This window comes from Anguilla anguilla, chromosome 2, assembly GCF_013347855.1.
Source record: "Anguilla anguilla isolate fAngAng1 chromosome 2, fAngAng1.pri, whole genome shotgun sequence".
Lineage (NCBI taxonomy): Eukaryota > Metazoa > Chordata > Actinopteri > Anguilliformes > Anguillidae > Anguilla > Anguilla anguilla.
This window is the reverse complement of record NC_049202.1, coordinates 1,999,604-2,020,177: the sequence shown is the minus strand read 5'-3', so window position 1 is coordinate 2,020,177 and position 20,574 is coordinate 1,999,604. Positions and strand designations below refer to the sequence as shown.

Sequence of the window (20,574 nt, the reverse complement as noted above, 5' to 3'; positions counted from 1 at the left end):
TAATTCCTTGGGCAGAGATTTGGTACTGGAAAAAAAAAACAATAAATTGTGATAAATATAGATAAAGCATTGAGGGAATAACCTTTGTCATTTTTATTACAGTGCAGTAATTAATACAGAATATCACTTTGTGTATTAATAAATGATCCATTGGATGTGTGGGGGTGACTGTTCAAACACACTTCACAGCAGAGTCTTCAACAGTCACAGTTCCCAAAATAACAGCTGCTACATTAGTACGGTCAGCTACATTTATCAGACACAGGACAGAAGAAGCTCAAGCAGCCGCTGGCACAGTGATATTCAAAGTAGCATGTAGAGATCAGTACACAGTAAAAAACTTCACTCTGACAGAATGCATTTGATCTCTCTCGGACTGGTTAAATTCACACCGTGCGTTTCGCTGTGCGGTGTTCCTCTGGAGTCTTTGCCTGGGTAAAGTTTCACAGCAAGACTGTTGTCTGTTGGTGGAGGGGGGTGGGGTGGGGGGAGGGGGGGAAACACATCAAAGACGTGAAATCCCCAACACGCATAATCCCAAACTTAAAAAAGATAAATATACGAGCACCACACAGGAAAAACACCAGGACAGGCCCTCATAGCTCACGCCCTACTTCCAGAGGGCGGTTGAACTTTGAACGGACCGGCCGGCACAGATCAGCTTCTCACCGCCAGCCTGCCGCGGAACTGCAGCGTCTACGCCGTACGAATGCACCGCGCGTTAAAAACGCAAGCGGCTGTGGACGTGAGTGTGCGTGGTAAACACTGACATGTAGCAGTAATGAGCTTCTGTAAATGTTTTTTTTTTAATGTCTCCCTCTTCCCCTCCCTTCCATACTGTGGAAAGACTGACAAACCGATTTACCAGTTTATAAACTACCAATAAAGAAACAGCAAAAAAAAAAAAAAAAAACTTCTTTCAGACAACAAAACTGCAATTTGATGAATATTAGTATAACAGCAATCAAACTTCTCTAGAAGCTGTCTGGAAAAAAAAAACTATGAATCGTTCCACCTCATTCAAGAGGTCTCTTGTTAAGAATAATGTGCAGTGGGGAAAAAGCCTTGACTTGTCAGTTTCTTTTGTGAAATAACTCTCTCGACAGTTACATCCTTTAAAGGATGGGACCTGTCTTTTTTTTAAAGAATTACCATCAGTTTAGCCAGCATAGTCCATAGCTCCATCTGCACATGACAGATAAGTCTGCCAATTATTGTGCTTTTTTCCTTTATTCTGCAGTGCCAGTAAACACATGGTGTTGCTGAAAGATTGGATCCTTATCGGTCCGGGCTTCTGAAGGATGCCCGGGCATTGGCTTGCCTTTCAGTAGATTTTTACAAGTATCTGTTGTCACACTTATGTTCCTGTTGATACAAAGTCAAAGACCTCAAGCTAAAATTTATACTGCATCTCTATTTAACTATACCCATACTGCCACATTCCCATGGATTCCATCTAGTTTATTCATTATACATTTTAAAAAAATAAATAAATAAATAAATAAACAGTATAATATTAATATTTGAACTTCTGATTACCATAAGCCGCGTTTCTCTGAAAATATCTAAACTAAACAGCCAGACCCGTTCCCTGCAGTGCTGTTGTCAGATAGCTTGAAAAAATATGCCGGGAGTTCATTAATTTACGATACAAACAAACCATGGTTAGTAAACACTTTTAGAAAAGTTTACACATCACTTTAAATGCATGTGTCCTGCACTACAAGCAGCATTATCCCTGCAGATAACGCCAGGCCTCCATGTTCTGCATGGTGCACTGTACGATCTGCAGGCTTAATTAAGATGAGAACGGGGGACGAACGGTACTTCTGAGAAATCTCTAAGCACTATGATTATTATTGTGTGATCACAGGTTACAGCACATTACAGGCATTCACCCAGAGCACACCCACCACTTACACAACCTTTCACACAGCATTAGCAGAGCATCCATTTATACAGCCGAGTATATACTGAAGCAATGCAGGTTAAGAACCTGAAGGACGCTCAAGGGTACAACAGCAGCGTTCAACCCGGGAATCGAACCCGTGACTTCTAGGGTACGCATCATAAGCATGAAATGGATTCTTAAGTATGGAGGCTTGGGTGAACTGCGTGTGACATGACATGACATGACATGACATAATGAGAAGAACAGGCCATTCGGCCCGACACACATTAAGGTCTCCTCCCTTTGGGATATGCAATGAATTGTTTTTTCCAAAATCATAAATATATATGTCTATTTAGTAAGACCTTGCTTATTATTTGTTTCAGTTTTCCTGGAGGAGACATTTTGAAAACCAAGCATAAAAAAAGAAAAGAAAATAAATACATATTTAAGGGTACAATGTGAAATCGTACGCTTGAATTCTGGAGGGGAAAAAAAGTTTGATAATGCACATAGCACTTTGGTTCCCCTAAAAGAAACACTGTGAAGTGTTTTTTTCTTTTTTCATACTGATAAATAGTTGCCTTGGTATAAAGACAGAAAAGAAAAAGTAAATAACTAATATGTATGTGCAGTTTGTAAACAGACTCCAACTAAAGGGGAGGAACTGTAAGAACCCAATTCTGTCAAGATCAGGAAGGAATCGCACACAGAAATCTCCCTCCAAGGATTATCCACTGTCATCGTATCACTTCTAAATATGCGCAATTGTTTCATCTTTTTCAAAGAGTTCTGGTAAAATGTTGAATTCTGATTTTGGATGCGGGGTTGTCAACCACTGGATACCTGTCAAAACTCAAAGACTTGTCAAAAATGCTTGTTATGACTATGCATGTCCATGAAGGTCGAGGGAAAAACTTTTAAGTTCACATACTTCTATTTTAACACAAAAAAAAGAAATTACAACTGTGGTGAAATTAACAAAGAAATGAAAGCTTCAGAACATAACTCTGAATTTGAGTTATGTCCTAAAGTTTGGATGCCCACAAGTCAAACTCATTTATGCGAGTTAAACCCTTTTCTATTTACTGAAACGGAAAGCATGGGAAAACACTAACAAACAACCACGTTCTCTTTCCTGGTAACTAGCCTGGTGGAAGTGTTTCAAGTAAAGCACACTAAGCACATTTAATAACATCTGAAATTGTACGTTCATGCCTTTATTTATTATTAATCCATAATATTTTATATTTAATCATTCATGTGTTTTTCCATTCAAATGAAGTCACGTCAGCTCGTGAAGCCGTCAATGCCGTAAACACAGGTAGTGTCTTTAAAGCTTATGGAACCAATTACTCTGAAATGCAAAATAGGCATATTTTCTGCATCTGTTGCTTATTTTTTTATGGTTTATGCATTCATATTTTTTTTTCCTTGATGAAACCACATCTGCTTACTGACAGATTTTTCACTACACGGGATTTCACACTTAACAATATATAATTATTTTTTTGGCTATTCAATGTTTTTTGCTATGATGATACTGATAGCCTTCATTATTATTATCATTATCATTGTTGAGAATCAGGTTAAAGAGAGAGTGCAACAGGAGGTGGCAATAACAGAGTAATTTGGTTTATTCTAAAAACTAAAGGGAGCTCATTTAAAATGTTTTAATGGTAAGGTGCGCATATAAAAGGTCACACTGGGAACTGTGCTGAAAAGCTTGCATGTGAGAAGCCCTTGTGGAAAGACTGTTGCCAGTGTGCCAGCGTTTCCTACTTGTCCCAGGCCAGCATTAGGTCTGTAATTAGCATACAGCGTGTAATGGATAAGCGTACGCATGTGTGTGCGTGAGCATGTGTGTGTGCAAGCGGGCATGTGTGTGAGTGTGTGTGTGAGCATGCGTGCATGTGTGTGTGCGAGCATGAGGATGTGTGTGCCTGTGTGTGTGCGTGTGCGTGTGAGCATGCGTGCGTGTGTGTGTGTGTTTGGGGACTGGGGGTTATATGATTACAAAACAATGTTTATTCAAGCAATAAATCACGGTTTAGAACTTTGGCATCAAGGCAAGATAACATTTGACACAATTATTGAAACAGAGTGCCCTGCCTCTGATTTGTGCCAGACAGAAAGCACAATGCAATACATTTTGTGGGTAAAATGCCATCGCTCAATAAGATGGCAACAATAATTGATTCTCTTTAATCAGACGTTAGCACCCAATTAACTGGAGTAAATTATATTTTATGTTGAAAACTGTCAAAAATAAAAAAACATGATTCCTTTATGATTTTCTTTATCTTGACACAGATGTCTAGCGCATGTCTAGTGCATGAACCAACCACCAGCTCATTTCTCAAAATGTTTCCATTTTATTTACTTTTTGAAATGTCACAGCCGTATAAATTTCATTTTCATTTCCAGAAGCGTTAATATGAAAGACTATCCTCATATTCAAATCCATATATCTTCACTTCACACGTCCTCTGAGGGAAGGAGATTTAGTAATTGGTTACTGCTAACAGAATATACCTAGATGCCATTGGGCACTGGTTCTTACAATGATACCCAACCCATACCTGATCTTTGGTACCTTTTGGCCTGGATGAAAATGCATACAGATGTTGTCAATGTGTATCAGGCCAAGGAGAACTGAGATTCTGCATGGACATCCATGCCCTCATTCATGTATATTCAAATGAAGGTGTGGTGCATTGTGGGATACTCTGTAGTCTGTAGGTAAACAGAAAGTCTGGAATGGCTGAACGTCCTGTTCTCATCATTATGTGTTTTTACGCTCCAATGCCAGGTCCAGAGACGACGATTATTTTAAACTGGTTAGCATTTCTGTTACCGGGAGAGCAGAAGCTCGCAGCTGATTCCAGTGGAAATATAATCATATTTTAAGTTTTGTCTATTTTTTTTAGCACTGTACACTCTGCACAATGTATAAATTATTTCCAGGTGGAGAGAGAACTGTATAACAACACAAATGGAAAATCAAGCTACAATCAACTGAAAGCATACTTTTTTTTTTACATTTATTAATAATCATTGATAATGTCAGAAAGAACGTAAATATGAAACATGAAAATCACGACTTCCAGAGGTTTTTTTTTCAAATCTATAGTTTTTCTTCACGTCGACCAATAAAAAGGGCGGGAATGTAAATCACAGGCATGCAAGGTAAAGGCTGCCTGAAGTAAAATCCTTAAGCAGGCCATTTAACAGCCAGATGCCGGGACGAAACAAGATAAAAAGGACATTTACAAGGCAAAGTAAATTTTTCAAAGTCGTCCGGGGAAAATAATTTGTCCGCTTTTGAAAAAAAGGAATCGAGCCTCATTGATTTCCCTAATTTCTCCGCCTTTGGCGAGGCCGTTGCTCGGGGCTAGACGAAGTTAAAAAGTCCCGAGGCGCTCTTTGAGCGCGCGATGAGTCAGTGCTGCGAGCTCTTATCTCCCACCATCTGCTTCCCTCGCTCATTATTCTGAATCAGACCCCACGTGACGCCCGTCGCTCGCTCCCTCGCTCGCCCGCGCGCTCGCCACTAAAGGAGATTATGAGAGTTTGGCCACAGAACCGGCAGGACTTATCTAATAATGTGTCCAAACACAGATTAAAAAAAAAAAAAACTGTCATTTTGATCTCATTTGGCATTCGAGGATCGAGTAAATCGTTGGGCTCTTTGCAGAATCTGCAAGTCCAGCGATTTCATGTCAGAAAAGAAACCCCGTAACCAGGAGTTGGTACAACAACCAAAGGAACAACAAAACGTTGTCAATACATATACTGCAGTGTTGCATATAGCCTCCACACAGTATATGAACATATAAAGTATAATTCAAATATGACAAATATACAAATAATTGCACCTTTCATATATTGTTATATATTACATTGATGTGAAAATTATTTATATATTTAATTTAAGTGTGCAAGGGCATGATTTTGTAAGTAGGAGATATGTAGACATACAGGCAGTCAACAGTTGTCCTTATAGCTTATGAATAAACACATGTGTATCTGTTTTTCTACAGTTTCATAAGGGATGTAATGCAATGTAATGTAATGACCAGGAACGTAATTCTCCATCCTCCTCTGTTTTATAGTTGGTCTGGACAACTGTAAATATGACTAATTTTTTTTAAAATACCGCTAACAATAACAGGGCATAGAGCCAACGATTGCACTCAGCCAGCTTTCTACTGTACGTATATATAATTTTGCCTTCAGAAATGTAAAGCAGCAATATTGCTATGCTAAGCTACATTGACTCCTATTTGCAAATTAATGTTGTCTAACACATTCCGAGTTCAGACTGGCGGAAAAAAAGAGCTAATTTTATACATTTTTCACTAAATCAATTGTCCATCTCAGGGACAGCTGCTGCTCCCAAATTTGAGGAACAGGGAGAGACTTGGGGGGGGAGTAATTTGGGGGAGGGTGTCTCTTGAGAAAACCCAAAGTAAACCGAGACGTAATGGGGCATTCTGGGAGTTTATGATGAACATTCTGTAACGTGAGAAAACCGTTGTCTCGTATACCGCTCGTTTAACCTTTTAGCTCATCTACAGGGGACATAAATAAGGCATGCGGCGGGAAAGCAAGGCGGTATTCGCTGTGAAGAGGCGCTTTTAACATAATTCATCAGCGTTTGTTTAGACAGCCTCTGAAACAAATGCAACCCAAAGGGGGCTTTATATTCACATTGAATGAATGAAACTAAATGATCTGCTCCACTAAAAAAACCAAACATGCCGCCCACGCTCCAAGGATGGTAAAAAAAAAAATCCAGTCATTTTGCAGTCATCTTGCAGCCTACAGGAAGGGCACTAGTTTTGCAGTGTACTAAAAAGACTAGGACCCTTGAAAGACTAGGACCCTTGAAAGACTAGGACCCTTGAACAGGGCACTACCACTGTGTGTGTATATATTTTTTTTTTTCCACCTTCTTTAACGAATAGCAAAATGGCTTTCGATCGGTGAAGCACCTTAAATGCTGTCCTCTGCGTGCACATGCGGAAGCCCCTTACTGTACATAACTGGAGTTTACTTTCTGCATTAGGTTAGCCGGATATTAGACTGAGATGAATCGCGGCTGCAAAGGCCCATGGGAAATGAGTTGTCCGTTTAAAGCCCACAGTGCTACAGTAAGAGTGATTGATTGCTGACCTGATTTCACAGGCCTTCGCTGTTTAATTGGATGGCGTTGGGCGCGTCAATAACTCACAAAAGATTTCTGCAACTGAAAATTTGAAACAGGACCTTTTGCCAAATTAATGAATAAATTAATTTACAGACAACATTGGGGGGGGGGGGGGGAGCTGGCGGACTAGCTAGCACTCTTAAGTTCAGTATAAGCAAGCACTTCTTCAACAATGTAACTATCCACAGCAGTAAATCGCAGGTCATTACCGGATCATAAACCTCAGCTTCCAATCTGCCTGTTTATTTATTGCTTATTGTACATTTCCACAAAGCAGCTAAAGCTAAAGTTTGTGTCTGCACAACTGACAATGGCTTTTTTTCCCCTGCAGTCAGCTAAAACAGGAAACATAGGCCCGCGGGGAACCGGGGAGATTATAGAAAGAGGAATTAACAATCGACAGACGCATAACTGCCTGTGAGTTTTTATTCATTGCACTATTGATGATGTATCGTGTTAGATCTATAAAAGTCAAGATAATTACTTCTTTTCTTTATTTACCCCCCCCCCCCCCCCCTTTCCCAACTGCTCCATTGGCCCGAACAGATTAATCCACAGGTAACGGTTCCCACGACGACTCTACATTTGATCATCACCTGTCCATAGCTTTGGAAGAAAATTAAATGGATGTTTGTTTTTATTTTTACCACGACTTTGTTGAGTTCAGTGATCCAATTTTTAAAGTAATAACAGTTTGTACTGAGGAAAAAAAGTAGCACAAGGATTTGTTTGTAAGTTAAGGTATTGGCTCTTTAAAGACATTTGCATAGGCTCCAATATGGCCTAGATATGTAGTTCAGAGTTTGGGCTATTTATCAGCAATGGCAAGCAAGTGGGGGGGTACCCATTGTAGAATGCACTATATTTATGGAAAGAAAGAAAAAAAAACATATTTTGCTCATGTTAGCTATTCAAAACCTGTGTACAATCAAATGCTTTTTTTGCATTGTTATGCATACAAACAAAAAAACACACTGAGGCAGGTTACTGTAGAAGTGACCCTGGATACGTGGACAATCAGCTGTAACTGATGAGGAAACAGAGCCAAAATGGCGTCTGAACGGCCTCGGAGTGGCTCAGGTTAGGTGAGGACGGGGAGAAGCGGGGGCAATGCAAATGCGGTGTCACTTCCTCCCGCGTAACACGAGAACTCTTAAGAGACAAACTAAACCTCGCATTTCCCTCTCCTGACAAAGACAGCGACAGCGGTGCAGCAAAGCATCCTCCTTCTCAGAATGTTACAAAAACTTTCAAACACACCGAACCGGCTTTATTCTCACCTACAAAACATTTCCACTCCGGGACAGATCGGAAATGACTCACGCGAATCAACACGGCAGATTCAGAGGAGACTAAAACAGTTATCCTCAAAATAAACATAAAAAAACAAAACAAACATGTAAATTGGTAAAGCTAAAAACGAATAGCATTGTTGTACTGGAGGAGTTTAATGTTAGATTATTTACCGGCGTCGAGGAGATGTGTTTATCAGCAAAGGATGTGTAGCCTCTCGAGAAATAATGACTAAAGGACAGAGCTGATCCACTCGGCAATTTATCTGCAGCCTTTCCCATCCTGCCTTGTCAGCACTTGGAATTAAGACGCCTCATCACTGCGAGCGTCCACATATGTACACAGCGTAATTGATAGCAGGCTTACGTGATGGGTTTCCCTCCAAAAAAAACCCAACTGTTAACTGAGAAGCAGACCAGACTGTTTGCAGAGGGATTGGGGCAGAATTAAACACTATTCAAGCTGGATTAACTTTTTTTTTTTTTTTTTTACCAAGGGAGGTTATGCAATATAACTGATTATGGACAGCGATGCTTAATTTTTAAATCCTGTATGAATCTGCAACGTCTGCAGTTTGGCTGGGCGGAATGCAAAAGTGCAAAAACACTGGAGTGAATTATCTTCCGCGTTTCAGGGGTCCTACAGTACCAGCAGTCTAGTTCGAATGGACTCTGCAGTACTGTGGCTGCACACGGAAAGGTTCTGCCCTGGTTTCTGGTGACCAGGAGTCGGATTTGAACCAGCCACCTGGCTGTCTCATTAGTTTCTCCTAACAGAAGAGCAGTCAGTGACCTTTACATCCAGGCAATCCTCTACGGAGGAATTATAAAAATTGTTAATCCCACACAAATCGACAAGGCAATACATCCTGGAAATCTTATTACAGCACAACCCACTGTAAAACTACTCCAGCTCCAAGAGGGCCTTAATCATCTGTTGAGCAATGATTTCTGTAAAGGTTATTAATTATTAATAAATAATTTTTTTTTTTTTAGTTTTGCATTCCAGAATTTGTGAGCTGGTATGGAAGCATGTTTCCACCAAATCTAGCACATAATTAATAAGTGAGACGTTTTCTCATAATCATGGCTTAGTATCTCATAATTACAAACTTAGTACCCCATCGTTTTGGCATTTTCTCATAAAAATTAGATGGAAAGTTATAATTAGGAAATAATAAATTGTAATTGAGATACTAAGCCACAATTATGAGATATTAAGTTGTAATTATGAGAATGTTTCTAATATGACTTAGTACTCACAGTTATGAGAAACTAAACGATAATTATTATTATGACTTAGTACTGACAGATATGAGACACTTGAGTGGAGTGAGCATGTGCAAGCTGAGTCAGCAGTTTTTTGTGGATAGTTGTAACTTCTTACTCCACTGCCATAAGACACTATCTCATAATTATCTCATAATTGACTGTCAGCTGTCATAACTATGAAATACTAAATCATAATTATGAGAACGTCTCTTGTAATTATGAGAAAGTTTCTCAAAATTATGAGACACTGAATCACAATTAAGAGAAAACATTGCACTTAATGGAAAAAAAAATATTAAATATTTAAAAATATGATTATTTTTCCTTTATTGATTTATTTTTTTACAAGTGGCTTCCATTTTGTGCAGACCCTTAATAATATAATAATAATAATACATAAATAAATAAATAAATATAGATACGAGAGAATAAAACACCAGATGAGCGACACACTCTGCTCCACACACGTAGCGCTTTAGATGTAATGAAGTTCTGCGTAATGTATAATCTCTGTTCAATACCATAATGTACTGCATAATTATGTTGAGCCCCGCTCACAGCCCTGCTGGTTCTTAAAATGATTATTAAATAAATCTACTGCATAGATGGCTTCTCCATTAACGTCATCTTCTTTGAGGACAGCTGAGCGCTTACGTAGCGTTGCACCTCGTAATTGCGTTAATCAGCCTGGTAAAGTTTCACATTGGCCCGGTCATAGCTTCGTGGTTTGGAGAAATCTCCTCAAACAGCGACTCATGAGCACGTTTTTCTCCTTGCGCGGTTAAGATTGGGTAATTACTGGGTGTTAAATACGGAATAATGAGCAAATCACACACTCCTGAGATGTGGAGCATTAAAAATCGCAGCTTTACTTCAGGATACTCCCCCACAGAAGAAAAAAAAGAAAAAAATACTGATATATCGCCTCACTAACTTAGAGTCTGTGCATTTTTAGAAGAATTCAAACCTAAAACACGTTCTGAATAAAGACCTCATGGATTCTAAAATTGCCCCTAGACGTGCGTGTGTGAGTGAATGGTGCGTGGGTCATTGTGAAGGACTAGCAACCTGTCCATGGTGTATTCCTGCCTCTTGCCCAATGCATGCTGGGATAGGCTCCAGCCCCCCAGACGGCCCCTACCTGGAATAAGCGGGTTATGGCTGGATGGATGGATAGATGGATGGATGGAGGGATGGATAAGGACCTCATCTTTATTGTAGCTTCACACCTAAACATATTTCTCACCACGGGGACACTAGACCGTGTGTTTTTTCTTCCACATTAAGACGGAGCATCGGACAGACCTCCGAGGCTTGGCTGGGGTCCCAGAAGAAGAAGAAGAAGAAGACGGGTTATTTGTGCATCGTGTTCCGATGCTCCTGTTGCCATAGTTTTGTTTTTTTCCGTTTTTTTTTTTTTTTTTGTCCAATCATTCAAAGCAGCCCTGGCGAGGTTTGACGGCAGACAGCGCTTCGCTTGGTGCCGATGTTCAGAAATAGACCGGGGAGCCGGAGACTCGGCGGCGAGCTGGAGGACCCGGCAGCCGACTGGAGCAGCGGACGTCCGGGGCCATCAGCGCGGCGCGGCGTGATCGCTACGAGGACCCGGCAGCTCCGTCACTCCTTCATCCGGGGGCCCCTGGCTTTACCAGACCCGGCACGAGAATCCATCCGCAGCCACTGTCCTCACAGCGCCGCGCGCTGACCGTCAATTACACTCACGCCATTCAGAAAGCCTATCACTGCTCTCCCTTTCTCTGACACAGGGCAAGGAGCTGCTTATCTGGCAAGCTTCCAATACAGTGAGGTGACACACACACATGCACACACGCACGCACATACAAACACGCACACACAGATGTAAGCATACACGCATATGCACACGTGCACACACAAGGACACACACAGGCATTGCACATACAGACACACACACACACACGCACACACACACGCACACACACTCACATGTGCGTTCATACGCACACTTTGCATTGAATAGACCCAGAGCAGTTTTTACGAGAAGGTAACAGATGAAGAACGTCTTGCTTTCATTAGCCGTTTACTGTACCATAAAATACCCCGTTTAATGAGAATGATTAAGTTTTAAGACCTCTATCCACTACAGTATAATAATCATAACTATTATTTGCCCGCAACACACTAAAATATGTGTCCATAGCTACTCCTACTGTGAATAAAACACTGTAGTAACCAATCATGCATCCATTATTATTAATTATTGATCGCCGGCATTCAAACTGTGCAGAAATGAGCGTTTGTTGTTAAACAGTTCCTAGAGCGAGTTCCCCTTTTTTTTAACTTTCCAAGAACACTTTTGGACAGAGAGAGTAAAAAAAACCATGTTGATGTGATCCACTTTTCACTTCACCGTTGTGAAACGGACTCTTTCCACTCTGCACCCGTGCGGTTTGCTTGTCTGAGTGAATTATATTGTCCGCGAGCGAGAGAGAGAGAGAGAGAGGAAGCCATTACCTCCAGACTGATGAAGAACGCTCTAATTTCGCTGATAACTCTCCTTCAGGGCCCAGCTTACACGGATCTTCCTGAGCTGGAGCAAGAGAAGCAATTAGCCCCAGGCAGAGGAGGAGGAAACCCACTGTTTTCGCCGGGACAGGAGCGCCTGCATCGTATGGCAGGAGGCAGTGCAGCGTAAGGGGTAAGGAACCTGTCTCGTAGCCTGAAGGTCACAGGTTCGATTCCCTGGGTAGGACACTGCCGTTGTACCCTTGAGCTAGGTGCTTAACCTGCATTGCTTCAGTATATATCCAGCTGTGTAAAAGTTGTGTAAGTGGCCCTGGTCTGCTAAATGGCTGTAATGTAATAGTATAGAGCCAATGTCCTTACAGAGACATCGCACAGGTGACCTGCGCTGTTTCCCTCTCAGCCCTTGGGCGACACTGGTCTCTATGCCAACAGTTCTATAGGTGGCATACTGTACCCCCCCACCCCCCCCACCCCCCCCACCTTTAGCTAAATGAGTAAACGCAGGGCGACTATTTGGGGAAAAGACGTTCGCGGGTGACGCGTGACAGACGCAGCTCTTAACAGCCTATTGACAGATTTCCTTTCCCGTTTGAAAGCGGTCTTGCTTTTACAAAGACTCTCCAACCACGTAACCACGCCAGGGCTATGTATGTATGTGGAAAGGATAACTTGAGGAGCTAATCATTTCATAATTCTGTCTGCATGGCAGACATATTTATACACGGGGTCTGATTATTAATGATGAGGCGTTTTGGAGGTTTATTATACGTGCTGATGTTGCCCAAATAATGATATTACGTATTTAGATTTTTTCCCTCCAAATCCAGGGCATTGATCTGTACAATAGTGTGTCAACCCCCCTGCTTTAATTGGATGCAATCTAGGCCTGTGATTTGTGAAATTGACCCCACCACCAATGGGAGAGCAGGAAGCTGAACTAAATATCATTAGGAGGTAGCATAGTTCATTTTCTACAGGGCAATAAAACAAGTCTGAGCAGATTGGCTACAATCCATTAAATAAAATGGATAACCATCACATAGAAAAGCTGTTATTCAGTTCCTCCGTGGAGAGGTTAATCTCTTGTTTCGAGTCAATATCATATTCCTCATCTAGCAGTCAAATTGACAAGTCATTGCAGAATGAAACCCCCTCATGAAATTCCCACAACATTAAACATTCATCACAAAAAAAGAAATCTTTTTAAATTAAATCTGCTGCAGTAGCTCACTGACCTGCCCGTTCTTATAACAAGGCTGAAAAATAAAAAATAGAAACGGCAAACCCACTCCGAGGGACTTTTCCTCACAATGAGGATTTTCACCGGGGGGTGGGGGGTGGGGGGGGGGGGGGGGGGTGGAGAGAAAACTTCCACGCTATTCAGGGCAAGTGGTGAAAAAAGTTTCATTTTTCCTTCTAGCCATATCAGGGCCTGAAGCATCTTTCAAAAATCTGGGGCTGCTGGATGGCTCATCCGGGTATGAGGAAAAAACAGCGTCAGGGAACCTGACTCAACTCAAACAATGAGGAGAAATACTGGGTGCTGCATCCTAAAAATATGAATAAACAGAAAAATAATACAAAATTATTCTCTCTCAAATTATTCCAAAAGCGACTGTTACTGATGCAGGAACACGATGAGGAAGGCGACTGCTGAAGAATTTGTGCTCGCCAGGGACAGCCCCTCAGTCACCCTGATACCCTGCTGAAATGTCGGAATCCACCCCATGGCCTGAAATCAAATCCCCCCTCATTATCCAGCCATCTGTGGCGGAAGCACTGCATCCTATCACATGACTGGATGTAGCCTTGCCCGGAGAGGGTAGGGCATCACGTGATTGGACGTAGCCTTGCCCAGAGAGGGTAGGGCATCACGTGATTGGACGTAGCCTTGCCCGGAGAGGGGAGGGCATCACGTGATTGGACGTAGCCTTGCCACGTGATGGAGGGGGGAGCAGGAGTTAGGGCTCTGGCTGACAATTGGGCAGGGATGGGGTGGCCTGGGGCGCTGGGGCCCAATGTCAGCTCTCTTCATGGGGCCCAAAATCCCTGGGGGGTACCCCTGCCTGAGTCACACTGCACACTGGGGCCCTCTACTGGTCGCATGCAGAATACCACCTATGGATAAAGTGTAGCTTACCAGGTTGGAATTGAAAGTGAAAGGAAGGGGTGAAAAAAAGGCCTCAGAAGAGATTGTGTGCTTTACACTTTGGCAGTGGCATAGCATAGTGGTTAAGAAACTGGGCTTGTAACACAGAGATTGTAGGTTCAATTCCTGGTTAGGTCACTGCGGTTGCACCCTTGAGCAAGGTACTTAACTTTAGCCTACACCCAGCTGTGTAAATGGATAAAATGTCGCCGTTTCCTTGAGCTGCGATGCGAACAGCCCGGGAATATAAATGGACATTCCAAATCAAAAGCAAGAGGGAAAAATAGGAACCGGGAAATTTTCCCTTTTGTATGCGCATGTTGAGTCGTTTAAGCCTAAACAGAAAAAGGAACTGTACAAGGCACAAAAAAAGCGATGCCTATTCTAAACCTAAATGATAAAATGTTTACCCGGGCCATGATGTTTGTATTCCTGAGATGAACCAATCTGAAACCCAGGTCTATGCACTCCGTCAACGTGTCTGTGGAATCAGGTTATTTGCTGATTAGAGGCAGAAAAGGTGCATTTCAGCCACTCCACAAGCTAAAAGGCTTGGGCACTGCGAGTCCCGTGCAGAACCAGTCACCTGGATTTGGTCAGCGCTCGTCCTGCTCTACCCCCAAGGAAACTCAGACGTTTTGTTTGGTCACAAACATCGTTTAGCAAGCAATCAGCAAATTAACTGCGTGAAAATGCGCTTCGTCGAGGACAAATGTCGACAGACTCCAGGCCAGGTTCTTAAAGTTGCAGGAGGTGAAACGTTTTATTTTATTTGTGTGTTTGTTTATTGTTAATCAGCACTGAAGCAACCTGGTAATTTTTCTATTTTATTTTCATATTCACATATGATTTCCCCAGCTGTTCAGCACCAATCTATTACTGTTCTAGCTGGGCTGAAGTACACCAGGCTACTTTTTCCTACTCAAATACCATAAGTTTCCATTATGTTCTCGAATACATTGTTCAATTTTATCAACAGAACACATTTGAGAACACATTTCTGGTAATTCATTCTGGATTCTGGAAGCAACATGGAATATCAGCTCTTGTGCAGATTTCCATTTTATGTACTGCTATATTTAGCAATGCCTGTGGACATCTAGTGTCTATTAAATCATATCAAATGTGAAAACTCAAGTCCAGGTTCAAGGTGGCTGAAAGGGCTCTTATGGTTGTTTTCTGCAACAAAATGTCTGTAGTTTACTGCAGTCTATCTGAAAATGAATCATTGTATTAGTATAGCCTGCGGCTAATCAGAAACAAAGTTACTGTACAACTATAAATAAATAGGAACCTAATTTGAAACATAAACCAATCAATTAAATCATGAGAAAGAGCAAGGCAGTAGCAACATTTTTATTAATTATATCACTGACAGCTTGCAACACTCAGGGCTGGCTGAGCATTAAGAGTCTCTCTGAAGTCTGTTCATTGCAACACCGAAAACACAACAGAAGCAACGAGAAATTTCTTTAGCATTAATTATGAAACTTCTCTGCATTTAAAGAGCCAGTCAATCAGATTAAAGCTTCAAATGACATTCAGAGACCAATTATCCTCTGACCCTAGCAGAAACTCATAAACACATACACCATAGCCAACAAAAAAAACGAAATCAGAATTCAGCCAGCTAAAGTAATTAGCTCAAAATTATTTTAACGTACGGGGTGTTACATTATTGTAATGACTACATTTGACTGTGTAACACAGATTCTCTCTCTTTTGTCCTCAATTAAATGTGTTTCAAGTTTGTTTTGTTTCTTTGCTTTTGTTTATTTTCCCCCAAAACAAACAATTTGCCAAGTACATGTTGGTGATTGCTGAACTCGCCAAAACTGCTTTTAAGAAGGAAGGAAACAAACAACAGCACTTAACTGCGAGTTAAGGGTAAGGACAAATATTGATTGATGGCGAGGCCAAATCTTTTCTTTTTGTCTTCTTCAATTGATCGGAGTGATTTTGTTCTTTATTTGTTCACCTGATGTGTTCATTCTTTTCGGATTTACTCGAGCCACAACCCTCCACAGGTTTGGCCGCTGTAAAAGAAGGCCTTGGTTTGTCTTGTTCTCTGTAATACTGTTTTTTGAATTCCTGCCATCTCCTACAAAGCTTGTATTTTTTTTGTTTTTTTTGTTGCTTCTATATCTGAGCCTGGAGCCGGCAGCCATCCAAATTCAATCCAAAAATGTGTCCAGCACCTGGCGTAGGTGAACCCACAGATTATTCAAATGGAGGTTCCTCCAACCACTTTACTGGGATAAAGGTCCCACCAATCCACCTTTACTTACAGAGTACAGTACACACGCGCCCCAGCGCTACAATCCGGGCAGCATGTTTTTAAACTGCCCTGCCCTTCCCTGCCTGACGATCCTCTCATTTCTGATTGGTTCTGTTTCTACAGTCGAGAGATAAACAGCTGTTGCCCCTTATTTGGCGATGAAATATGTAGAGAGCGTTTTTTTGGACAAAGCTGATCTGCATTTTTAGATGCAATAAACAGCCGCGTAACTTTATACACGAGAGCTCAGAAAATAAAAATCCTATTGTCTTCATCTCCTGACGAATCCCGGCAGAGCGGTTTAGAACTCGCTCGTCAAAACAGTTAAAGTCCCCGGTTATCGGCCCCATTGCTCATCCAGGCACAACGCACCGCGCCTCTGAGCGCTGAGCCCTAATTAGGGCCTACCCTTTTCAGAGTAACACACTGCACTTCTAGGGTCCCGGGGACGAGCACTTAGCGGGAGAAAGCAAAGCCTCCCTGCCTCCCTGCCAAAATAAATGAGCTTTATGATGAAACTGTTCTTCATGCCTGATATGATGGTACGCAAATGTCTGGCTGTGTTCTGTTTTGTGCTTTTTGTAATACACATTTGTGGGGAGTTACTTTCCGGATTTAAAAACTGGTCAAAAATGGTTTGAAAATTATTCCAGCCTTTCTTTGAGAGGGGCTTTTGTTGTATTTGTCATTTCCAGGTTCTTTTTTAAAAATAAATTACAACATCTCTACTTTATAACTAAACGAAACAGATCTCATTCAGTCAACATGCCCACTTACGAGATGGGCTGGGTAACAGTGGCCTGCTTTACAGCCACAGGGAAGTGAGCCTACATCTCCCAGAGGTCAGTCTGGCTGCTTCCTGTTAAAAACCCCGCAAGCATTCTTACCAAAACGCTGTGTCCATTCATCCCAAGTGTTCGGTACAGTACCTGTTTATGCACGTCGTTGTCACCGCACACCATAATTCACGATGAGACAGTCCCCCAAAGACCCCATCGGGCAGAAACTGCTCAGTGGAAGCAGTAAAGGTTTAATAGTAAATTACGTGTGAACTTCCTTGTCCGCGGCTGACATGCGAACAGAGGCGGTTTTAATGCCACGTTGCATTTTCATGGCTTTACTGAAAACCCTGCGTCGGCAAAAACACGTCGTACCAGGAACGAACACGCGCGGCATGATCAGAAGCCAAAAAATAAATGGGATGTACACGGAATTATGCCTTTCACTAATTATTTCCACACAAAAGACCACCGCCAAGGCTCGAGCCAGAAGCCGTTCGATGTTGTCATCGCGGCTGAAGAAAGTCACTTGTGCACTGAAAGAGTTCAGATTAATTCAACAGGCAACTTATTTTAATTGCTGTGATCAGATTACCTTTCAAATTGCATTGTAACTGAAGCGCTCTCTCTCGCTCATTGATCCATCTCCTCGTCCCGGGCCCTGCCTGCCAATGTTGTTCTCGTCTATGTGCCCAAAATAAAAAGAAGCCCGTTTTAGCAGTGTCTGTGTGGGATAGAACATAGACTAGGAATCTTGCCAAAGGCTTGCAAATGGAGTTCAGGACTTCAATACAGAGACTTTAAGCTAGTATCAGCACAAATTTTTTTAAAAAAGAAGGCACTTAACATTTTCATGAGAGCTTAACTTTTTTTTGTGATTAAAATGATTGGTTGGCTGAGGGAGCATGGCCATTACATGGTAGCATGAATTAGTCCTCTGATTGACAGAGTACTGTCAGCAGTCTATCGCATTAGAGGGACAGGATTACACACTGTTTTCTGTTTGATTAAGATACATTCTGGACAAGAGAAAAACACTAACTATTCTGGTTGCACTGCCTTTATTTTTAAATGTATTCTAATACACAATTTTTTATTGTTAATAATAATACTACTACTAATAATAAACTCTTTCCTAATGACTTTTTATAATAATTTGTTGCTATTCAGTTTTATTAGCATTTTTAAATATATTAGTATTAATACATTCATATTAATTTACACAAAGTGCACATACTGAGCTACAAAACCCCAGGTTCTAGTAGCATATAAATTCTTGGGATGTTTTCTCTCGTTAGCAAATGATAAATTCCCTTGAATTGAAATCTGATGTAGTTTAACGTTGCACTTACAGATCATAGCGGGATGTGTTAGCATGATTTAAGGGACAATGCTCTTCCTCTTGTCATCATGTGAAGATTATGAGGTCATGTTTCTGTAATAGATCATTAGGCTGGCTGTGCTTAGTAGTATAGGATCGGTTTGTAACTTAAGGAGTATGTATGTGTCATAATTATTGTTGAGAGCCATTTTGTCAGACATGATGCCCATTTGCTGTTAGTGGCTGTTGTGGTCATCTAATGTCTTTCCACTATGGGCTTAGAAGACATGTAAATTGGGTACTTAAAAGTAATAAAGGTGACAGTACTGACAGTATGACTGTCGGTAAATTTGATTATATATTCTTCCATCCATTATTTTTGAGTTTGAATTATAAAGATAGAAAAAATGTATTCGAAAACATACTGTTGTCAACAGCTATATCTCAAATTATAGTGTATAGTGTTTCCTAGGCTGTTGACCAACTCGGAAACAAACAGGAAAGTGTATTTGAGTGATCAAGTCTTCGCCAACATATTAATGAACACAACCCTCTCTCTCTCAAAATATTTAATATTCAAGGTCCTTCACTTCTTTTTTTTGCTGAGCAAACTGCCCAAATGAACACTAAATTATGCTATGAAATGAATAACCCCACACACAGCGCACGTTTTTTAAATAACTCAGTGGATATAATCAAGGCCACATGTGGTAATGGAATTGGTGAAAGACTGCATCAACAAATTTTTCAGTGGGAGTTAAGACCACCTGATTGGGGTGTCGGTGGCGTCCGAAAGGTCAGGGCGTTTATCACACAACTGCAGCGCTTTACGCCTCCTCTCCAAGGCCCAGATTTACTAAATATACACAGACACGGAGGAAAGCATCCCCACAGAGGGCACCTTAGGCACAGAAAGGCCAAAAACAATAATACTTACAACAACACTTTGGATGAGAAAGCAGAGATCATCTCTAGACAAACAACAACGCTAGATTCCAAGACATCAGGCCAAAAAAATTAAATAATTTTTTTTTTTTTAAGTACACAGCTTCGTACTCCTCCCATGCCTACAGAAGGCACACCTCATGGCAAAAAGAAGACTTAATGAATCAGGGAGCTCATGAATTTCGTCGTGCCGACGTCGCGCGGGGGAAGGGGAAAGAGGAAGATAACGGAGAGCTACAAGTTAGCCGTGGCACGCTCGAGAAATGAACCTCATATTTCAAACCCCCCGTCGCCACATATATTCACATTTGCATGAGAGTGAGGTGAGAACGCATTCCCGTTTAGAATCACAGGAAACACAGCGCTTCAATTTCACACTCCTTAACGAAACAAGCGGGGACGGTTTTTTGTTTTTTTTGTTGTTGTTGTTTATTTGGTTTTGTTTTTTTTTTTATTTCTCTACCCCAGGGGTAAGATTTATTACCTCACTATTATCGCTCATGAATTAAACATTAGAAAGATGGCGAGAAGTATTTGAAAGCAATTTTGAGAATTTAGCGATTTAGCGGCTTATTGTTCGGTGAGCGACGCCATAAAACAGGCGTTTTAAAAACGTTCCGTGAGGGCTGGGATGCGAGCCCCCTTCCTTGGGCGACTCTTCAGCTCGGGTATGAATGCATAATAAAGATTAATGGCTTGCATAAAAAAAACAGTGGAGCTCAATTGCTGTGCTGGAATTGCCACATATCCTAATAACACCAGAGCCCCCCCATCTGCTGATAATGCACTACTGGTTTGAAAAGCACGCCCCAATTTGAAATGGCCCCTGATGACTGAGCAGTTGCAGAAGGCTATGATCTCTCCTGATCTGGGATCAGCTCAAACCAGAATGCTCCCCGATAAACAATTAGCCCGGCACCAGCCCTACGC

The 20,574-nt window shown here is 41.4% G+C and overlaps 1 protein-coding gene across 2 annotated transcripts in view; it reads right to left on the bottom strand.

Annotated features, from left to right (window-relative positions):
* Nucleotides 1-20,574, bottom strand: part of LOC118221866 (VPS10 domain-containing receptor SorCS1) — a 140,405-nt gene that overhangs the window by 79,912 nt on the left and 39,919 nt on the right. The window lies entirely within an intron of this gene.